The sequence below is a fragment of the Daucus carota genome, chromosome 9, assembly GCF_001625215.2.
Source record: "Daucus carota subsp. sativus chromosome 9, DH1 v3.0, whole genome shotgun sequence".
Classification (NCBI taxonomy): Eukaryota; Viridiplantae; Streptophyta; class Magnoliopsida; order Apiales; family Apiaceae; genus Daucus; species Daucus carota.
The window spans coordinates 35,373,044-35,392,908 of record NC_030389.2 but is presented as its reverse complement, the minus strand read 5'-3'; the positions used below and the strand labels follow the sequence as shown (position 1 = coordinate 35,392,908).

Below are 19,865 nucleotides of genomic sequence, written 5' to 3'. Positions count from 1 at the left end.
ACGGGGTACTGTTTTTGCAAAACTTTGTGAAGTCATAGATGCTTGTGTAGTGTATTTAGTTTAAACTCTATAAACTAAGTATAGGAGGATTTGGAACCTGGCCTTGAATCAACTAGAACTCCCTATGAATATGACTCTTCCTGAATTTCTTAATCCCTATGAATATGACTCTGTTTGCAACTCCCCTGACGGGAACACGAGGATCTTTTCAATTCATTTTCCAGTCGTTACATGTGCAGGGACATCAAACACAACTTTGTCTCACTCTTTCACTTTGTCAGCAAGGCCAATTTGTAACTCTCCCGTTACTTTGGAAGAAGCCTTTGATTCGTACTATAAAGGAGTCGGTGCAGGTGGACCAGTTTGGGACCAAATCCTGGGATATTCGAAACAGAACAAGAAAAACCCACATAAAGTGCTCTTTTTGAGGTACAAAGAGATGAAAGATGAGCCTTATTGACAGCTGAGGCTGCTAGCATATTTCGTTGTTACACCATACTCCAAGGAGGAAGAAAATTCAGGTCTAATTGATCAAATCGTAAGTATATGTAGTTTCGAGAGCATGACAAAGGTAGATGTCAATAAGACGGGAACCTTTGTGGATGGTTTTACCAATAGTTCATTTTTCTTGAAAGCTCTAGTCGGATATTGGAAAAATTGTTTAACTGCTGATATAAAAGTATAAAACTTTGTCGATGTTAATAAAATTATTCTTCCCTTTCCTTACCCGAGAGTACGTCTAGCACCCTGGCATAATCTTGTCTGGGTGACTGGGTATGAAACTACTATTAAGAAATCTCAATTGATATATCTGAGTTCTAAAACACCTCCCCCTGAAATAGTGCAGACTGATATCATCTTTGCAAGATAACATTGCCACCAGCATATTTACTGCATCAGACAGATGGAAATGTATAGACATAATGGAAAAATCTGTTCATCAAGAGCTTATGCATGTATGTCAGAAGCTATCATGTAAATATATGAAGCACTATACTCACCAGTGAAGTTATTAGAGGGTGTCATATTGGTGAAAACAAGGCATCTATGACAAAAATTTGAGTCCTAAGCACAATAACAAAAATGCCACAACAGGTCGTTGTAGTATAGTGGTAAGTATTCCCGCCTGTCACGCGGGTGACCCGGGTTCGATCCCCGGCAGCGGCGTAATTTTTTGGAAAGAATAAAGCTTTTCATGAATGTTATTTTTATAGAATGTAGGAGGCTTTTTATAAACTTAAACTTTCATGAATCTCTTTTTTATAAAAAGATGCAGTGATGTGCGATCAATTTTATTGTTTCCCTTTGTTTTTCCTCTACACTAATAACATGATTTTCATCAATTTCAAAACTGTCATGTAATTTGTAATGCTAAACTAGCAAACACCAGAAATTTGAGCAGAACTCAATTTTTAACTTACTCAAAACTATCATGTAATTGGTGACTTTAAACTATCGAACATGAGAAATTTCAATGTAATTAGTGACTTTAAACTGCCGAACACAAGAAATTTCAAGTGATCAAGCAATAGCTTGGACCAAACTAATGATGAGGAAAACAATATCCTCAACAAACGCATCATACCAACTTAAAGAGTAAAGACCATGTAACACTTAAGCGACAACCCTTTTTGCAAAATACTTCTACCGCATAGACAAGACTACACAAGTGCAAGTAAAGACATGGACTTACCAGTGACCTCTTCTTTACATGGTATCTCCCTCACTTTCCTTACCCGAAGTTTAAGGGTTCAAAGGTGCGTGAGTGTCGTTGATTAACAACAAGAACAAGAGAAAGGCATGGACTTGTCCAGAAAGCCAGATTTTTAGTAGAAGCGTCTATCTAGTATGATTAAGTGTTCTATTGGTTTGTTCATGATTTTAAAAAATATAGATAAAGAAAATCTCTTGCCGTCCCTTTACATAATTTTTTGTTTATCTAGTAAGTTCCCCATATGCAATGACAGGCAAACGGGAAATTTCCCCTTTCTATTTCTAGTAAGCTTCACACTTTCTTACTTTAATCTTTGCAAGATATATAAAAAAATGTCTTGTAATTTTTTTATTTTTTTGTTTGCCAACTGCAAAATAAAGATGGAAGGAAAGATAAAAAAACGTAACCTGCCAAAAAAAAATAGGGATTCCAACAACCGGCAATTATAAGAGCAAACCCAATGCAATTCCCTATTTTCAACCCCTAAAATATTATATAATAATGGTTACCCAAAATATAGGGGACCAAAAAATTGTTTTGCTCCAATGGTATTCCCTATATTGATCCCCTATATTTCAAATTCACATATCCAACTGAAATAGAGAGAGAAATTGCAGTGGCAAATGACAGAAAAACAAGAGGATATATGAGCTGGTGATGACATGGAGAATATAGGGGTTTGCTTTTTCATCCCTCAAATAAGGGGTTGAACTTTCTCTCACCTAAAATAAATGAGGGATAGGGAGTTGCGTTGGAGTTGTGTTTTTTGTTCTCAATCCTCAAATATTGTCCATGTAGACTAAATATAGGTAAGGAGTGGGTGCATTGGAGTTGCTCTAAGAACCCTTCAATGATTACACACCATCTTCACAGAAATGTTAGCACAGGTTTAGAGTAATTAGACCAGCAAACAGTCGTGTTGCAGTAGAGTATGGAACTGGCTGAAACACCGAAAAATACCCTCCAAAGCTGGGATTAGCACAGGTTCTTGTGGTCAAGATTCTGCAGGAAAGTTGACATGGAGGTTGTAGGTCAATATTTTGATGAGATGGTTGTTTCTTTTGCACAATTGTACTAACAATTCTAATTCGGCTTTTCTTTTTGCAAATGGCAAGTTTTCACATATTTCTCAAAGAATTTTACAATTTATGTATCAAATAATTTCCTCTATTGATTTATTGTATGAAATTTTGAGATTCAGATGATGAGTAATTTTGTTATATTCCATAATTTATGTAGCTTTATTCACTGGTAAATTGTACTTTTTCAGAAAATAAGTTATCTTTTTCTGCAAATAAAGAACATTAAACACATATAAAATCCTTAATACAAAATATCAAGTAAATGAATTTTTCTCCCGAAATAAGTTCTTGATGAGGCTAAATAAGTTTAGGGGTGTTTGGCCCAGGTTTAAAAGCATGGCTTCGGCTTTATAAGTTAAAAGCACTTATTTGTACAATTTATGTGAAAAGACAGGAGGATACGGGACTTAAGATTATCCAAAATATCCAATGAACTATAAAAGTTGAAAATCAGTCGGTAATATCGGAGTTTAGGCAGGCGTAATCTATTAAATTCTCCCCTAAATAAACAACAAGGCTATGCATGTAGATAGAACAAGAAGATGTGTATTTTTGATCAAGCAATAGTGATAGCAAAGGTGAAAACATGCATAGAGCAAACAGCCTTACCTGATGATAATTATGCAGATAGACGATGATGGTAACGAAACAGAGCTTGAAAATCACAGCCTGAGCTTCCTGAAACCCTTTGCCTACTAGTTGCAAGTTTTCTTTTTATAGTTACCGTGAATTAAGGATCGGGCCCAAAAGCATGATTCTCGGTCAAAGTATAATAAAGTATAATAATTGTGGTTCGTACTTCGTAGGTCTCTAAACATCTTATTTTATTGTATTAGTTTATAAATTTATTATCAATGTGTTATAATTAAAAACACATTATAATCAATCATCAATATATATATATATATAAAGGAGGATGCTCCTCTCTAGGATCGTTCGATTCAGTATTCTGATTTTTCTTAAAATTCGGATATAAAATATAATTATAATTCAAAAAATCATGCCTAAGAATTCTAAAGCTAATCCAATTCTTTTTTTTATTGGATTCTAAAGATAATACCATTCTCTTCTTATTTAGGAATTCTAAAAGGAGTGAAATTGTATTTATTTAAACTAACAATCATAGATAAAATATAATTTATATTTAAGATTTGTAAGATAATATAATACTTAATTTTTGATTTAGTCTTAATTGTTCCATTCAGTCTTCTGATTTTTCTTAAATTTCGGATAAAAAATATAATTATAATTCAAAAAATCAGGTTTCAGAATTCTAAAGATAATATAATTCTTTTCTTGTTGGATTACTCTAGAATACTAATTTTTTGAATACCTTTTCCGTATTCAAGTCAACTCGCTGATAACAACTGTAACTGTATTTCACTAAAATTTCTTAATCTTCGATTTATTAATAGATCTGTGATTAATTTTTGATTTTTTTTATCAATTTATCGATTTTATTATGATTTGATTAAAACTTCCAACTTCTTTAAAAATTTTATAAATCTTTTTTAAATCTTGAATCAGTTTATCAACCCATTAATTCCTATTTCTGATTAACAATCATGATTTTGAATGATGATTTCAGAAAATATAACATTTTTGAGATAAAAAGGAATAAGCAAAAAAAGAAAAAAAAAAGAAAAACGGATAAAAAAATACGATACGCGTTGGCAACAAAAAGCAACGACGTTTCACCACCTTATCACGCGAGAAAAATAATTAGAAAAGCAATACAATTCTTTTTTTCCATCTCTGATCAATTCGCTCCACCTCCCATATTTTTTGTTGAGTCGCGCTTCGTTTTAATTTCCTTTGATGTTTCAAGTTTTAGTTAGTTGCTGAGTGATTCGATTGGGTTTTGTTGTTGGGTCAACCGAGTTTGTTGTAATAGCACTGAGTTGAGTAGTTGGAAATTAGAATCTGCAGGTGGTCTGATTTTTATTTTGTTGAGTTTGCCGCGAGTCGATAGTCATGTTGTTGCTTCTACGTCTTACAATTTCCACATATATTACTTGAAGTCCCAAATTTTTAGGTTCATACACACATAAATTATAACCCTAATTTAATTGATTTTGAATTTGAGTTGCTTTAATATAATATTTTTGATTTTTTTTGAAAGGTGATAATATTTTCGTAATTATTTTTTAAATTTAGTTATGTATAAAAAAAAAGCACAAAATAAACTAGGATATATAAAATAGGAATCATATATTGATTTTATGAATAGTGTAAATGATTCTTGATTAGTATTGTGTTTGACGGGCACGGGAGGCGGCCCCAATTAATTTTTATCTAAATAATAATAATTTTTCTATTGGTTAAATGTTTGACGGGAAAGCGGCTGAAATAATTTTTTATCTATGTTATAATATATTTTTTTTGTTAAAATGGGACCACGACTTAAAATAATTTTTATCCAATTATAATCTTTAACTTTATAATAATTATAATAATTTTTATTAGTATTTTTTTATGGTAGGGCGACTCAAACTAATATCTATATTATAATATTTTGTTATTAGTATTGTGCTTGACAAGAGAGTGGCTCAAACTAATTTTAATCTATATTATTATATTTAATAATTCTTCATAATTATAATAATTATTGATTAATATTGTCTTTGATGGGAGGCTGGGTAAAACAATTTTTTTTATCAGTATTGTGTTTGACTGGAGGGCCACTTAAACAAATTTTTATATTAATTATAATATTTTTTATTAGTGATATGTTTAACAGGAACATGACTCAAAATAAATTTTATTCAATTATGATATTAATTCGTATCAAAATTTATAAAAAAAGATTCTTGATTAGTATTGTGTTTGAGGGGAGGGCGGCCCAGATTAATTTTTATCTAAATAATAATAAATTTTCAAAATTCTCTATTAGTATTATGTTTGACGGGAAAACGGCTGAAACAATTTTTATCTAAGTCATAATATATATATTTTTTATTAAAACAGGACCACGGGTGATATAGGTCAGAAATAATATTTAATTATTATTAGATATTAAAAGCCCAAGAATACTAAAGCCCGGTTAAAAAGGGCCTGAGCCTCTATTTATTAGTTAATTTCGTAATTAATTAATAGAGGCCCAGTCAGAGGTCCAGTAACAAGTCCGAATTCTATAACACATCTGATTCTAGCAGATAAATATTCAGAAGGTCGGATAAACGTCAACAACAAGAGGATAAGAGCTCTATCTTATCTCTTGCTTCGAGGCATACTTCGATAAGAAGTCTGAGATACGGAATCATACTTCCATCCGACTTCTGACTCCGAAGCGCCTATATAAAGGGCTCTACCCCTCATAACTAGAACTACGTTTTGGACTTGATTCTTCTTCACACAGAAGATACGTAGGCATCTCGCACCGAGACCAGTCCGAAGCACGAATCGCTCACCCCTTTGTTTTCTATTCTATAACATTTGGCGCCGTCTGTGGGAAAACAACAATAACCATGACGAACCCAACCGGAATACGTTCTGAAATCCATGTTCCACGCAGTCGGACCACCACCGGGGTCTCGACTGAGTCAACCCCTGTAACTACCACCCTCCCGCTTGGTACGACCATTGCTCAAACTACTACTCCCCTGACTTTTGGCTCGCTGCCCCCTCTGACTCGAGTAATTGCAACCGTCACCGACGCCGGCACACATTACTCAACGGTCACTACAACCACCCGTGGAGGCACAAGAGATGACTATGTGCATGTCACTGACTACGACTCTTCCGAATCGGAGCAGGAGCATGATACACCCCCTCGAAGGAGGAGAGATGCTGATCGACATCGTCGACGCCGCCATAGGCAAGAAACTAATGAGCCCCGGGGGCCAATAACTTATGAGGAAAGGATCCGGGCCTATGAAGAGGAAATCGCACGGTTAAAAAGAGACCAGGCAAGGATGCAACCCCCAGAATCTAGGGATGAAAACCCTCGTCAAACCGTGATGAATCAAATTCACCTGTTACCAGCAGGCGATCCTGATAACCCGGTTCCCCCTTTTACGCAAGAAATCATGGGTGCAAGGATTTCCCGAAAATTCAAGCTCCCAACTATTAAAGCTTACGATGGCACGGGTGATCCCGCTAATCATGTTCGGACTTTCATGAACGCTCTGTTACTCCAGCCCGTCACTGAAGCAATCAAGTGCCGCGCTTTTCCCCAAACCTTAAGTGGGATGGCCCAACATTGGTATAGTCGCCTACCCCCTAATTCTATCTCCTGTTTTGCTGACTTGAGCAGGGCTTTCATAGGGCAGTTTGTCGGAAGCAAAACACATGCTAAGAGCTCTGCCTCTCTAATGAATTTGCATCAAGGTAAGAACGAATCGCTCCGAGAGTATATGAATCGTTTTACCAAAGAAGCCTTGAAGGTCCCAGATCTAGATCAGAAGGTAGCCATGATTGCACTCCAACAAGGCACCACAGATGACAATTTTCGCCGATCCCTAGCCAAGAGGGCTCCGGACAATATGAACGATTTACAAGAGAGAGCCGGAAAGTATATAAAGGCGGAGGAAAGTTTGAGAAAATCCCAGAACAATCAGGGACCGAATACCAACTTCAAGAAGCGTGGGAATGATACGGAGTATAATGCTGAGAATAAGTATTCCCGGAAGGAAGAGGAGGAAAAATCGCCTGCTAAAAAGAAGCTGGGGCCGAGGTTTACTGAGTATGCCAGGCTTAACGCCCCGAGGAGTCAAATCCTGTTGGAAATTGAGAAGGATGAAAGTGTTAGATGGCCGAAGCCAATAAGGACCGATCCGGAGAAACGTAACTGTTAGGCCGACTAAACTCACTATATATATGATAATATAGTGAACACAATCCAATACAAACACAAGTATAAGAGAATAATTCAATAAACTCTTATTCACAAATCTCAGTAGTTTACAAATAATCTCTTAGTGATTTATATCTTATCACTAAGAGCTGCTAGGTTACACGAATGATATTCAATTGATAACTCATGTAGAGTAAACCCTAAGCTGTGTTTATATACACAGTTACATGATATCTACTGATTGATTTATAATTATCTGCTTCCTAAAATAATCTAATCAGTAGCTATCCTTCTGCTGTCCTGATCTGTACAATCTCTCTTGATCTTTATCTTCCTTATTTAGTCAGATATGCTCCTGAAAATCAGCCGCCTGTAAACTCTGATCATCGCTTAAACTCTGATCCAGCTGACAGTCGTTAAACTCTGATTTCCAGCTAAACTCTGATATTTGCTTCTGCACACTAAACAAGTTAGATACCTGTGACATCATCAAATATGTAACAATCTCCCCCAACTTGTGCATTAGACAGAATGAACAAGTTCTATATATTTACTAATGATGTCAAAAACAATCAAGAACAAATGCAAGAAATAATTAATCTGCATAAATGAATTATAACTTACAGATCGAGCAGAACTAATTACAACTTACAGTACATGTCAGAACTTAGTCAGCCAATCAGTCTATATCCATAGCTCTCCTTAACAAACTGAGTAATCAGATTTTCTTCAATTTGCTTCAAAGTCTGTATCATTTGAGCTTTGACAGTCTTGAGTTCTTCATCTTCATCTCCTGTCTGGTATATGGCTGATCTCAAAGCATTTGCTTTGCTTCTCTTCATTGCTTCTCCCAATTGAATCACTCTGGGCCTGTCTGCTTCATTATTATAACCCAAGACTCTGATATTTGCAATAGTCTCCATCACAGAGCTATTCTTTTCCATGTCAATTTCAGAACCATCATCTTGAGCTATTTTTGGAATGTATTCTTCATCAGGCTGTACTCCATAGAATCTTCTCTTTTCCCTGATTGTCCTTTTCATCAAGTCTGACCACCTCTGAGTAGTTTCATTCTTGATCTCCAACATGTAGTGAAAATGTTCCAGCTCCCTCAGAGATTTCAGTAACAAATCAGCTTCTGAGATTCTATAAACTCTGCCAGACTCCAGAAATATAGCAATCTTTTCTTTATCTTCTGTCCCATCATGAGTGTCCATTAAGATTTGAACTGACTCAACCTTATCAAGATCCTCCTGTGTTACAGCTTCTCCTACTTTTTCAGTCAGAGGATAAGGATCTCTGAAAGTAGTTGCTGAGCCTGTTTGAATCTTTTCTTTTCTATGACCAAGGCCAGTCCAGTCATAAGCTTCTTTTCCTCTAGTTCCATGAGATCTGATTCTGGTGAGCAGTGTACTTTCTTTGTACAGATTTGTACCAAGACTTCCAAATAGACTTTTCTTCTTCTGGGATTTTGCTTTGTCAACTTGAGCCCTGTCAGTGGTTGACTTGATCCATGTAGCTTTAACTTCAACTGACTTCATGTTTTCTTCATCTTTGTGTTTAGCTTGAGCAATGTCAGAGGCTAAATTCCGATCAGTTTCTTCAGGAATATTTACAAGTGTTTGTTGAACTTCTGATTCAGCCTTTCTTGTAGATGACACACCATCTATGACCTTTTTCCCTTTTCTGCTTGAATCAGAGTCAGATTTTTGATAAACTCTGGGCCTATCTATATCAGCATAATTTATCTCACTGATCACAATTCCTTTCCTTCTTGAAGAAGTTGACTTCTCAGTGACCAGCTTCTTGCCATCAGAGCTTATTTTCTTCTGATCAGTTGCAGTTTCATTGGGCTTTGATTCTCTGTTCTTCTTGATCTCAGCAGCCAGCCTCTCTTCTTCTTTTCTGATGTCTTCAAGTGATAACCCTGGATTTTCCTCTTCGAATAGATTCTTTGCAACTGCTTCATCAAAAGCTAGTTGTGTAGGGGCCTTGTAGAAGAAGGTCTTTTCCTCTCCTTGAAACTTCACTGTGTGACTCAACAGCTTAGATTCAGGATCACCAAGCTCAACTAATTGCTCAGAGAGAGCTTTGGTTTTACAGTCAGCTGGTATCAGAGGTTGTTGGGATTTTGTTTTCTGTGGTTGCTGAGTACTGCTTCCAGCCTTATCATCCCTCTTTTCTTTAGATTGACTCTGAGAGTGCAAGATTATCTCAGAGTTTAAATTTCCAGACTCCTTCTTTTCTTCATCCTCTTCCTCATCATCTGGTTTTCTCTGTTGCTGATCAACCTTGCATTTGTCTTTCAGTACTTTCTCCCCCTTTTTGGCATCATCAGGGATGAGAAATTTGACCAGTTGAGCAACAGAGGAGCTCAACTCAGCCAGAGTTTGCTGCATGGATTGCTGAGTGAATTCTATAGAGGATAGTCTGGATTCCACAGAGGAAGTTGGAGCTCTTTGCATCCTCTTAGAGTAACTGAGAGTGCAAACTCTGTTCTCCCAATTTGCTGACTGAAGAGTGGGATTGCATCATAGTTGCTGCATTTATTTCCAAAAGCCCTGGTGATACAGTCGTAGTAAAAGCTCTATTCTTTGCAGAGACAAGGGCGCTTGAGTTCCCCCATCTTGTCAGTGTTGCCAGAGTATCCAAAGAATTGCATCATATCCTTCAGAGTTTGGGTGCTGACAGAGCTATGATATTTGGAATGCTCTGGAAGGTGGAGAGCCTTTCTTACAGTTTCAGGAGTGACAATATACTCCTGACCATCATATATGCATGTCAAAGATGGTGATCCATGTTCACCACCATCATTGTATCTTGCTGAACGCCAGAGTGAGAGAACTTGTTCTGGAGAAATCACCTCTGGTTGTGTGAGTGCATACATGAGCTCACTGTGAGCCAGATAGTCCTGAATGAGATGGAACTCGCTTGGAGCTTCAGTGTTTGACAGGATTGCAGCGTAGTTGTTGGTGACGAACTTGGCACCATTATATTCAAAAGCTTTGGTCGACATTTTCTGAAAAATCAAGAGAATAGTGATGTGTAGATAAGGTGTTTGATGAAATGCGCACAAGAGTTTTTGAAACGATTATCAGAGAGAGAGAGAATGATTAACTGTGTGAAATAATGAAAAATTTCAATTTCTGACAATATATATGTGTATACGCATGTTGGTGAGAGATAAACGCTGTAGTGGGGCACGTGGCAGGTTCTAAACGGTAAAAAATATGGTAGTGGAGAGGTAATAATTAGTGGCGTGTGAATCTGAACAAACATGCACCATTTACCAATAAAACACAATTATTTACCGTGTTTTGCTCCACTCAGGAATACAAATGGTTTTTCTACCGTTTGATAATAAAAACTAATATTATCTTGACCAAAATATTTATTTTTAACTCGGACTTCGATCAGAGGCTGACCATTGACCAGAGTTTAAATAAATGACTTATAATCTGACAAATCAAGGAGTGATCATAGAATCTTATAATGGTGAGAGATAAATATTCAAGGTCTATACAACACTTGCTCCTCAGAGTTTGCAAATATTTATTGAACTCTAGTCAAAAATTACTCGAAGCCAAAAAAAATTGTCAATCACAGAAGTGGAGTGAGGTGTGTGTTAACATGAATATTCTAATGTCACAGAGATTGTCAAATTTCTTAACTAATGTTAGAAAGAATCAAATTATTAGAAAATTGTTTAATCATCTCATAAGCCGAGTTTCTCAAGAGATGGATCAGAGTATACTTATTTCTTCTCTTTGGAATCACAAATGTCTTTTGAAAGGGAACTCCTCATGGTAAGTGAGTCATAACCTTTATTAGACTTTTTGTTTTCTCAGAGTATTTCTCCAGTAATCAGAGAATGTGAAAAGTCACCAAAAAATTGTTTCAATTTTTGATGCATTTGCTTAATACCAGCAGTGCACTTGGTTCTTTCCTTTCACAAATTTTCTAAGATCTCAAAGGAGTACCTGAGATTATTTCTTTTGTTTTTCTTTTCTTTTGATTTTCTTTACTGAGAAGAAATTTCTTGAGGACCCATAACTGAGTTGTCTTAACTCTTAGCTTAGAAGAGGAATAAATCAGATTCTTTTCTGAATACATGTCTAATATTTAAGAAGTAAGACAATCTAGGTGACAAAATTAACTCATGTGTTATGTGTTAAAGATTTCCACAGCTGTAATATCAAAAAAAATCAGACTTTAGAGATATTTAACGACCAAATTCAGGTAAGTGCAACATGTTCTTCACAGGAGTATCTTTCATCATGAAAAATTCAAGTCATCAGAGTTTGTCGGGTCAGAGTTTAAATATCAGAGTTTATCAAATCAGAGTATAATCACCAGAGTTTAGATCAGAGAATAACAGATGCAGTTGTAGATCAGATTTATAACAACAAATACTAACAGATATAGTATGATGCAATGTATCAGAGTTTAGAGAGGACCAGAAATCATCCCTAATTCGTTTACAAGCCTTGTAAATGTTGCTTCAGCCAGAGGTTTGGTGAAGATATCTGCCAACTGCTGATCTGTTGGAACAAAGTGAAGCTCTACTGTTCCTTCCATCACATGTTCTCTGATAAAATGATACCTTATGCTGATATGCTTGGTCATGGAATGCTGTACTGGATTTCCTGTCATAGCAATAGCACTTTGGTTATCACAATAAATAGGAATTTGAGTCAGAGTTAACCCATAATCCAGTAGTTGATTCTTCATCCATAAGATCTGAGCACAGCAGCTTCCTGCAGCAATATACTCTGCTTCTGCAGTGGATGTGGAGATAGATTTTTGTTTCTTACTGAACCAAGAAACTAATCTTCCTCCTAAAAATTGACAGCTCCCACTTGTACTTTTTCTGTCTATTTTGCATCCTGCAAAATCTGCATCAGAGTAACCAATCAGTGTAAAGTCTGATTCTCTGGGATACCAGAGTCCCATCTCAACTGTTCCTTTGAGATATTTGAAAATCCTTTTGACTGCTACAAGGTGTGGTTCTCTTGGATCTGCTTGAAATCTTGCACAGAGACAGGTTGCAAACATGATATCAGGTCTACTAGCAGTCAGATATAAAAGTGAGCCTATCATACCTCTGTAGTTAGTAATTTCTACTGGTGAACCAGTATCTTTATCTAACTTAGTGGCAGTTGCCATTGGAGTGGTAGCAGCTGAGCTATCCTGCATGCCAAATTTCTTTAGCAGGTTCCTGGTATATTTAGACTGATTAATAAAAATACCCTCATCAGTCTGTTTGACTTGAAGTCCCAAAAAATAGCTCATTTCTCCCATCATGCTCATCTGATATCTGGACTGCATAAGCTTTGAGAATCTCTCACAGAGTTTAGGATTAGTAGACCCAAAAATAATATCATCTACATAGACTTGAACTAATAGCAGATCATTACCATGGTTGAGATAAAATAGAGTTTTATCAATTGTACCTCTGTTGAAACCACTGTCCAAAAGAAATTGAGCCAGAGTTTCATACCATGCTCTTGGTGCTTGCTTTAGTCCATACAGTGCTTTATCCAATCTGTAGACATGATCTGGAAATTTTGTGTCCACAAACCCTGGAGGTTGTTCAACATATACTTCTTCCTCCAGCTCCCCATTGAGAAAGGCACTCTTTACATCCATCTGAAACACTTTGAATTTCTTATGTGCTGCATAAGCCAAGAAAATTCTGATTGCTTCCAATCTGGCAACTGGGGCAAAGGTCTCATCATAGTCAATTCCTTCTTGTTGAGAATATCCCTTAGCTACCAGTCTGGCTTTATTTCTTGTGATTATACCATCACTGTCTGTTTTGTTCCTAAAAACCCACTTAGTACCAACAATTGACCTGTTCTTTGGTCTTGGTACAAGTGTCCAGACTTTATTTCTCTCAAATTCATTTAACTCCTCCTGCATTGCTGTTACCCAGTCTGCATCCTTTAAGGCTTCTTCCACTTTCTTTGGTTCTGTCTGGGATAAAAATGAATGAAATAAACACTCATTTGCTGTTGCAGTTCTGGTTTGTACTCCAGCATCTGGATCCCCAATAATCAGATCTGGTGTATGAGACTTTGTCCATTTTCTTTCATGTGGCAGTTGATTTCTGGAACTAGATCCTCCCCCATGATCCATGCCAGTATCATTTTGATTCTCTGATGCCTCTCCCCCATTATTCATGCTATCTCCATGAGCATTCTGAGTTTCTGATGCTCCCCCTGAAGATATGTTCTCCTGATTCTCTGATGCAGAGTGATCAGAGTTTGAGGAGTCAGAATCAGAGTTTGTGTTTTCTGCCGAGTCTGCAACATTTTCATCCAGATTTACATCTTGAAAGTGCTCCCCCTCAACATGTGCTTGAGGTTGGTGAGTAGGAGTGACATGCTCTGATATTGTCTCAGAGTCAGAGTTTATGGAGTCAGAGAATGTATCTTCATCTTCAAATCTCAGTTGCTCATGATCTTCAAAATCTTCCATTCCAGTAATTTTCTTATCATCAAAGGATACATGAATGGATTCCATGATTACCCTTGTTCTCAGATTGTAAACTCTGAAGGCTTTTGTTGATAAAGGATAACCAACAAAAATTCCTTCATCAGCTTTTAAATCAAATTTGGTTAGCTGTTCAGGATGATTTTTCAGAACAAAACATTTACATCCGAAGATATGGAAGTATTTGAGATTTGGTTTTCTGCCTTTAACCATTTCAAATGGAGTTTTCCCATGTTTATTAATCAGAGTTGCATTCTGTGTGAAACAGGCAGACTGCACAGCCTCAGCCCAGAAGTAGGTTGGCAATTTTGCTTCCTCCAACATGGTTCTAGCAGCTTCAATCAGAGTTCTGTTTTTCCTTTCTACAACACCATTTTGTTGAGGTGTTCCAGGTGCTGAAAATTCCTGTTTAATGCCATTTTCTTTACAGAACTCCTCCATTTTAAAATTCTTGAACTCAGTGCCATTATCACTTCTGATGATCTTTACTGCATCTTTAGAGATTTTATTCAGCTGTCTGACATGCTCAATCAATAAAGATGGTGTTTCATCCTTGCTGTGAAGAAAATATACCCATGTATATCTGGTAAATTCATCAACAATGACCAGAGTATATCTCTTCTTTGCAATGGACATTATATTTACTGGTCCAAAAAGATCAACATGCAGCAGATGATATGGCTCAAGAATTGAGGACTCAGTTTTACTTTTGAAGGAAGACTTCCTCTGTTTTGCTTTCTGACAGGAATCACAGAGTCCATCTGGAGTAAAAACTGATTTTGGAAGTCCTTTCACAAGATCTTTCTTCACAAGTTCATTTATATTATTGAAGTTCAGGTGAGATAATTTCTTGTGCCAGTTCCAGCTTTCTTCAATACTGGCTCTGCCAAGTAGACAGATTGCAGAGCTTTCAGAGTTTAAAGATAGCTTAGCTTCATAGATGTTGCCATGTCTGTATCCTTTCAGAACAACTTTTCCAGTTCTTTTACTAATGACCTCACAGTGTTCTTCCAAGAAATTGACATGATATCCTCTGTCACAGATTTGACTTATGCTCAGCAGATTGTGCTTAAGTCCTGAGACCAGAGCTACAGATTGAATGATGACATTTCCAAGATTGATATTGCCATATCCCAAAGTTATCCCTATGTTGCCATCTCCATAAGATACATTTGGGCCAGCCTTCTCCACAAAGTCTGATAGCAGGGCTTTATTTCCTGTCATATGTCCTGAGCATCCACTGTCCAGAACTAGGATGTTTTTCCTGTTGCCCTGCAATCACATACATAACTAATGATTAGTTTTAAGGACCCAGACTTGCTTGGATCCTTTGTTCTTGTTAAGTTTGTTAACACTGGCAGCGGAAGATTTATCAGAGTTTATATCAGAGTTTGTGCTAACAGACTTTTTAACAGATGCTGAACTAGGAGAATCAATCTTTTTCTTCAAAGAAGGTTTTAATTCATAATAATCATAATATAAACTATGGTATTCCTTACAAGTGTAAATGGAATGCCATAAACTACCACAATGAAAACAAGGATTCTCTGGTCTAAATCTAGTATTCCTAGTCTTAACTTCTGATTTTGGAGACATAGCATTTATGTCCTTATTTTTCCTGCAAAAAGAAGCAAGATGATTAGGATTACCACAATTATGACAAGTTTTCCTAGGAGCATTTGGAACAGGCATGTAATTGTTGCTTTTGTTTATTCCAACCTTTCCATTCCTATTTTTCCTAGGTTCCTTAATCCTGTTTTCTTTCTTAACCTCCTTGAGTTTATGCTTAAGCTGTTTCTGAGTCATTAAACCAATATTAACCTGTTTAGGAGTATCAGTTTTTGATTCTGCAACAAATCTTACTGGAACTACCTTGGGTTTTTCAATTTTAATGGTTTCTTGTTTATATGACTCAGCTTCATTTTTATCAGAGTAACCTAACCCTTTCTTCCAGTTCCCACTTTCTAGGATATTCTGAGTAGTCTTTCCTGAGTTAGTCCAAGTTTTGATTATCTCTCTTTCCTTAGCAAGTTCTGATTCAAGAGAAGCATTTTTCTTTAAGAGTTCATTTTTAATAAAGATAGAGTCATCTCTTTCCTTCTGAACTTCTAGCATCTGAACTAGTTCTTTTTCAAGATAATCATTCCTTTTCTTAACATCCAAGATCTCAGATTTTAGTCTGTCATTTTCTAAGGTCTGATCTCTATAACTAACATGCAGAGTTTTAAGAAACAATCTTAACTCAGTTATATCCTCAGTATCAAAAGCAAGAGTGGAATGAGGTACCTTAGTTTCAACAGTCTCAGTGTTGTTGTCCATGTTTGCCATCAAGGCATAGTTGACTTCTTCCTCTGATTCTGATGAGTCTGCCCAACTCCCCTTCTTTGTGATAAAGGCCTGTTCCTTTTCTTTCTTAGGCTTCTTGCACTCAGTTGCAAAATGTCCTTTGTCTCCACAATTGAAGCAGGTGTATTTAGACTTATCAGATTTTCCAGATTTTTCTTCTTTGCCTTCATTCCTTTTGAAGACCTTCTTATCAGAGTTTCTGTCTTTCCTTGAGAACTTTTTCCCTTTGTTGAAGTTCTTGTAAGCCATCTTCTTGAAGCTTTTCACCATTAGTGCTGCCAGCTGCATCATCTCAGTATCACTGTCATCAGAGTCTGAAGGTATATCAGAGTCTGAGTCAACATCAGAGTTTGATGACTCAGTATCAGACTTTTTGACATGAGCTTTTCCTTTGCTTTTCACAGTTGAATCTTCTTGAACTTTTAGAGCAACTGGTTTGGGTTTCCCACCATGTCGTTTGCTCCTTTGCTCCATCTCAAGTTCATGAGTTTTCAACCTTCCAAAGATTTCATCCAGAGACATCTCTTCAAGATCATGATTGTCTCTTATAGTGGTTACTTTCAAATCCCACTTTTCAGGAAGAGCAAGCAGAAATTTGAGATTTGAGTCTTCCAAATCATATTCTTTGTCCACAAGAGACAAGTCATTCAGCAGCTTGACAAACCTATCATAAAGATCAGTCAGTGATTCACCTGATTTTGAATCAAAGTGTTCATACTCTTGAGTAAGTATGGTCCTTCTGTTCTTTTTGATGGCTTTGGTTCCTTGACATCTGACTTCCAAAGCATCCCATATCTCCTTTGCAGTTTTGCATCCAATTACTCTATTGGACATAGCATTGTCCAGAGCACTATGCAACAGATGCTTCACCTTTGCATCTTTACTGATAGATGAGATGTCCTCTGGAGTATAGTCCTTCTTCTCTTTAGGAATCATCTTCTGGGGTTCATCTCCCACTGCAACAGAGAGCTTCGTTGGCATGTGTGGACCATCATAAATTCTATCCAGATATTCTGGATCTATAGATTCCAGAAACATGATCATTCTAACTTTCCAGACAGAATATTCAGATGCCCTGAGGACCGGAACCCTAAGAGACTCATATCTACTGTTTTGTGATTTCTCAGACATGATTGTGTGTGATTAAGATCTCACTGTAGGTATATCAACAGAGCTGGCTCTGATACCACTTGTTAGGCCGACTAAACTCACTATATATATGATAATATAGTGAACACAATCCAATACAAACACAAGTATAAGAGAATAATTCAATAAACTCTTATTCACAAATCTCAGTAGTTTACAAATAATCTCTTAGTGATTTATATCTTATCACTAAGAGCTGCTAGGTTACACGAATGATATTCAATTGATAACTCATGTAGAGTAAACCCTAAGCTGTGTTTATATACACAGTTACATGATATCTACTGATTGATTTATAATTATCTGCTTCCTAAAATAATCTAATCAGTAGCTATCCTTCTGCTGTCCTGATCTGTACAATCTCTCTTGATCTTTATCTTCCTTATTTAGTCAGATATGCTCCTGAAAATCAGCCGCCTGTAAACTCTGATCATCGCTTAAACTCTGATCCAGCTGACAGTCGTTAAACTCTGATTTCCAGCTAAACTCTGATATTTGCTTCTGCACACTAAACAAGTTAGATACCTGTGACATCATCAAATATGTAACAGTAACAAAGATTTATATTGTCGATTCCACAAAGACACAGGACATAAGACCGATGATTGCCGGCAGTTGAAGGATGAGATTGAATTCTTGATCCGAAGAGGAAAGTTATCCAAATTTACCAAAGATGGAGACAAGAATCATCGAGACAATGATAATCGTGGAAGAGACAACGATGACAAGAGAGCTCAGCCTCGAGGGCCTGTTATTAATGTGATCTCCGGAGGGCCTACAGCCGCCGGTACTTCCAGTAACTCAAGGAAGGCTTATGCAAGGGAAGTAATGAGTATAGTTGGGGAACCCCCGAAGCGGGCAAAAATTGACTATGCAATGGCATTCGATAACGTCGACCTTGAGAAGGTAAAATTTCCCCATGATGACCCTTTAGTAATTACACCAGTGATTGGAAACTCGTCGGTAAAGAGAGTGCTCATTGATAATGGAGCCTCGGTGGATATTTTGTTCTATGATGCCTATGAAAAGATGGGATACTCCGATACTCAACTGACACCCTCGGATATGCCTATATATGGCTTCAACAATGTGGAAACCAAGATTGAAGGCATGATCCAACTACCTGTAACCATGGGTACCGAGCCTAGGCAAGCCACATGTATGATAAATTTCTTGGTTGTCAAAGCCTCGTCTACCTATAATGCCATCCTTGGAAGGACCGGGATACACGCTTTTAAGGCAATCCCGTCCACTTACCACATGAAGATTAAATTCCCGACTAGGAACGGAATTGGAGAAGAATTAGGAGATCAGAAAATGGCCCGAAGCTGTTATATTGGGGCATTAAGATCTGGAGGAGCCGGGGGGCAAGTATTACCTATAGAGGACCTTGATGTCCGAGAAGAAGAGGAAAGGAGAGGCAAGCCTGCCGAAGATTTGGTTCCAATCCAATTGTATACAGAAGAACCCGAAAAGGTCACTTATGTTGGAGCACTGCTCCAGGAAAGCTTGAAACAAGAGCTTGTGAGGTTCTTAAGGAACAACCGTGATGTTTTCGCTTGGACAGCGGCTGATATGCCAGGTATCGATCCCTCATTCATGACCCATAAGTTGAATGTAAACCCCGCAAGGAAACCTATTAAGCAGAAGAAAAGGAACTTCGCCCCTGAAAGGCAAGAAGCCATTAAACAGGAGGTCGATAAGTTGTTGGAAGCGGGTTTTATCGAAGAGATACAATTTCCAGAATGGTTGGCCAACCCTGTTATGGTCAAGAAAGCTAATGGGAAGTGGAGGATGTGTGTAGACTTCACTGACCTAAATGACGCTTGCCCAAAGGATTGTTTTCCTCTTCCAAGAATTGATACATTGATAGATGCCACTGCTGGCCATGAGATGCTGAGTTTCATGGATGGTTTCAGCGGATATAATCAGATCCGGATGGACAAGGACGATGTACCCAAGGTATCGTTTATCACTGACTTTGGTGTGTTTTGTTATTTGGTTATGGCCTTTGGACTAAAGAATGCAGGAGCAACATACCAACGCCTTGCAAACAAGATGTTTAAGCATCTGATCGGTAAGACTATGGAGGTATACGTAGACGATATGTTGGTGAAAAGCTTGAACAAAGCAGATCACCTTGAACACCTTAGGGAGGTCTTTGAAGTCCTGAGGACGCATAAGATGATGTTAAACCCAGCTAAGTGTGCCTTTGGGGTCGGTTCCGGGAAATTCCTGGGTCTAATGGTCTCAAAGCGTGGTATTGAAGCCAACCCCGACAAGA

General features: G+C 37.2%; 1 non-coding gene across 1 annotated transcript; it reads left to right on the top strand.

Annotated features, from left to right (window-relative positions):
• Positions 1-1,095: 1,095 nt before the first annotated feature.
• TRNAD-GUC (transfer RNA aspartic acid (anticodon GUC)) lies at positions 1,096-1,167 on the top strand. Its single transcript has one exon. It is a non-coding gene; the product is annotated as a tRNA-Asp (tRNA).
• The last annotated feature ends 18,698 nt before the right edge of the window (positions 1,168-19,865 follow it).